The sequence below is a fragment of the Arachis duranensis genome, chromosome 9 (genome assembly GCF_000817695.3).
Source record: "Arachis duranensis cultivar V14167 chromosome 9, aradu.V14167.gnm2.J7QH, whole genome shotgun sequence".
Lineage (NCBI taxonomy): Eukaryota > Viridiplantae > Streptophyta > Magnoliopsida > Fabales > Fabaceae > Arachis > Arachis duranensis.
In genome coordinates this window covers 114,055,994-114,059,984 of record NC_029780.3, presented here as the reverse complement: position 1 = coordinate 114,059,984, position 3,991 = coordinate 114,055,994, and positions in this window count along the sequence as shown.

Genomic DNA, 3,991 nt, shown 5'->3' with positions numbered 1-3,991 from the left:
AAAAAAAAACAAAAATACATAATGCTAAAAATAACAATTTCTAACTATCTCTGTCATTTCCATCAATAACCATAAGATTCACCACCAATCCACTCATTCCAATCCACTCATCGTAACTTGTAAAGAATCTGTTAATAATATCCACCACACTTAAATCTTGATTTCCACCGCTTCCGTTCCATCTTTCTCGTTGATATATCCGTCCAACTTTCATAGTGTTACTTGAGCGTACCTAGAATAGTCCATATTCTTCCAAGAGCGAACAACTAAACACACCACACCTACCAAGTGAGCTCACCACCAATGAACAAGTGAAAAGCAGTTTCAACAGATTTATGACATAAAACACACATGTTATCATTCTGGCCAATAACACCTAATCTACACAGTCCTTTCCATATATTCACCCTACTAACCAGTGTAAATCAAGTAAACAACTCAACCCTTGGTGGGACGAATTCTCTCCAAATAGTACTAGTGAAGTTATGGCTTGTGATATCCGCCGGAAGTACCTCTATCTGCAATACCTGCACAAATGAATTAGTAGAATAAACATATTTTTAATCAAATTTTCAGATCACTATGTTCTCTCTCTCAGTTGTCAGTTTCGCTAATTGCAGAGCTGCATGAAGCTGGTTTACTAGTTTTAGCTCCTATTGAAATAACTTTCGTCGCCACTGGAAATTCCAAATCCACTCTAACCGATCCCAAAACCCACAATCTCCTATGACAGAACCTTGAAGATTTGAGACCGAGAAAAGTCTTGAAAAAGTAACTTCAGAACACTACAAGGTAACCAACAATCCTCCCAGAAGCAGATTATCCTACCATCCCCTATTTCCATAGCCAAGTCTCTGATCATCTTCTCTCTCACTTGTGGCTCCCTGATTTGTAGTTGACAAATATCTTTTTAAGGACCGCCTTTTGTAGGTACAAGCTGGTCACAAATTATCTCAGAAGAATTCATGTTATTACAGGAACATACAATTTTCTTCCAAAGTGGACAATCCTCTTTCTAAAATCTCCACCACCACTTAAACAGGAGCGCTATATTTCGAATTACCACGTCAAAAATATTTACAATTATATATATATTTTTATTATAAATAATTATTCAGATCAGTTCTCAAAATTTTTTAAAGTAGACATTTTAATCTTAAAAAAAAGTGAATATACATATTAATTTCCAACATTTTTTTTTCATTAGCTAAATTAATGCCTCACATGATTTTTTCGTTTAAGGCCATTCGAAAATTATGAGGTGACACATTAGTATTCAATGTGTCCAATCAAGTGTCCAGTTGTCCTTTATTGACAAATTGATCCTTATTCTTGTCAGTAAGATGACGCCATTTTAGGATAAGGTGCGAAATGCAATGTTCCAATAGAAGAGTAAAAGTCGCGACTCTTCTTCTCTACTCAACTTTACCTCGTTGGTTCATCACCTCCTACCTCATCCCCCAACATAACTATCGCGATGGATGTTACGTTATTTAATTTTGGTCTTCAACATTCGCATTTCGTTACCTTTTGCAAGGTGTCTCTCATAAATACGTCATCACCAATTCGTAACAAAGAGACACTATTAGTAAAGATGTACATTGAAAAAAGTAAAACCGTATTGTATTGAACTATTAATTTAAATATGTTTACAGCTTGAACTCATTTCTCAACCTTTACAGCGCGTCCATAAACCCTTCCTCGAAAAAATTGGGGTTGCTATTGGATCCGCCGTACTTTCTCTCGAACTTAGCAACAAAATCCATTTCCTCAACAGCTGTCACTGACATCAAGACCAACAGCGTCGACAGCCAAGGAGAGGATTCACATTCGCCGCCGATTTCTTTGAATCCAAGGGATTAGGAGAGGACACCACCGATGGCTCACCCAAAGACCAAAGTCAATTGCGCCAGAGATTAATCCTAGATTGTTGGAAATCACGGAAATAGGCAATTTGATGAGCTTCCATGCCAATTCGGGAAGAAAAAAAAATGAGGGGCTCAAAATCAAATAATTGGGATGAAGCGACATCGTTTTTGTGGTGAAAGAGATGGTATTGTTGATAATGAAGATGAGGCAAGTGGTGATTGGTTGGTGATGTTAGAGGAAGATGTAAAGGAGGAGATGGCGAGTTCAAGGTGCCAGCCATGTGCTATGAGAATTTCGGTGCAGAGGTTCGGATCTTGGAGGTCAGTTATAATTTGAAAGTATACCAGTTTGTCTGCTATGTTGGCTGTTGATTTTTTTATTCTAAGCTCTTTGTTTTTGTTGTTTTGTTTCTTACCCAATCCAAATACTATATTGGTGCTACAATCAATGATGAAATTGAAGATGTATTTTTTTTGCGTCTACATTCTACACCAAAACGACAACGTGTTTCACTACTCTTCAGAAAGTATTTTGTCTTTTTTATATACATAGATAATTAACAGTCACGTGTATAAGTTAACATGTCAACTCAGTACTTTCTATTAATGAGTCAAGCTAAAAGTTGGACTAATGACTGATTTGGCTGACGAAAAAAAAAAACTAAAAATTAATATACGTATTAATTTTTTTAGAACTAAAATATCCACTTTTATAATCTTTAAAAACTAATTTGGATAATTATTTTTTTATTATATTAATTATTAGAAAGTTAATTTTTATTATTTTCAGTATTTACATTCAAAAAAAATATATAAAATAATATATATATATATAAATATATAATAATTAATTTTAATTATTAATTTTTAATATATACGTAAATTCTTCATAACAACTTAACATACAAGTACTTTTATTACGCTTCTTTAGAAGAAAAAAAACTGTAATACCTCAAAAGGGAATCTTTCTTTCTTATAAAGAACATAAATGTTTGTTTGTTTGTAGATTTGTGGATATAGATATAAAATTAGTTATTTCAATATTAATACAGAAAACACCTATCCAGAATCTCGTAGCTTAACAAACACCTTCCCATATTTGGTCCTTTATCCATCCATTCCTAATTCAACCATTTATTATTCAACCAAGTAAAAGTTGTCTAAAGTTTATTTTTAGCAATGGTTATTTTATTTTCCTTCATTCATTAATATCAAAACTTTTTTATTGAACATAATTCAGAACCTTTTTAGTGATATTCCTTGAGTCTTAATTAAATATTTAACAGCATTTATCATAACATTAAAAAAGAAAAAAATAAAATATTAATTTATTATTTTTAATTTTATTATATGTGAGTTTTTTTTCTATTTTAATTTAAGTAATTAAAATATCATTTTATTATTTTATCAATTTATTATCTTAGACGAGTTTGATCATCAGATTAGTATTAGTAAAACGAGAATAGTACAGTACAGATCATATTTTATTTCTTTAATGGTTAAAAAAATTAAGAAAATCTATTTTCTAATAAAAAATATACTTTGTTTACCAATCAGTCAATCACACATCGGTAGATTCTTTTACTAATTAAAAATATATTGAGTTGTTTAATTTATTTTACCCATGATAGATTAACAGTTTATCTAGATGGAATTAGATTCGAGAGAATAGAGTATTGCAAAAAAAACAACTTGCTTCGCTGTACCGTACTAAACTACATACTAATACGAGTATTATTTAAAGTACATAATCGTTTTTAAAATTATTTTTCTGACGTGTATCATTGTATTATATTGACTCATCTAGATCAATCGACATTGAATAATATTAAAAAGATGTTAAAAAAAGAATAAATAAGAACCCCCGTCAATAACTTGCAGCTAAGTAACGGCAAGAGATAGTTTGCCACAATTTTTTTTTTGGTGTCTATTTGTCACAATTAATATAAAATAAATTTATACATATATCTAATTATATAATAATATATTAACAAACATATTTATTTTAAATATTAACGGCATAAATGTTACAAAAACACGAGACATTAAATTATAAATATAAAATTATATTTAACAGATAAAAAATAAATAAAAATATTATATTTAAAAAATATAAAATTAAT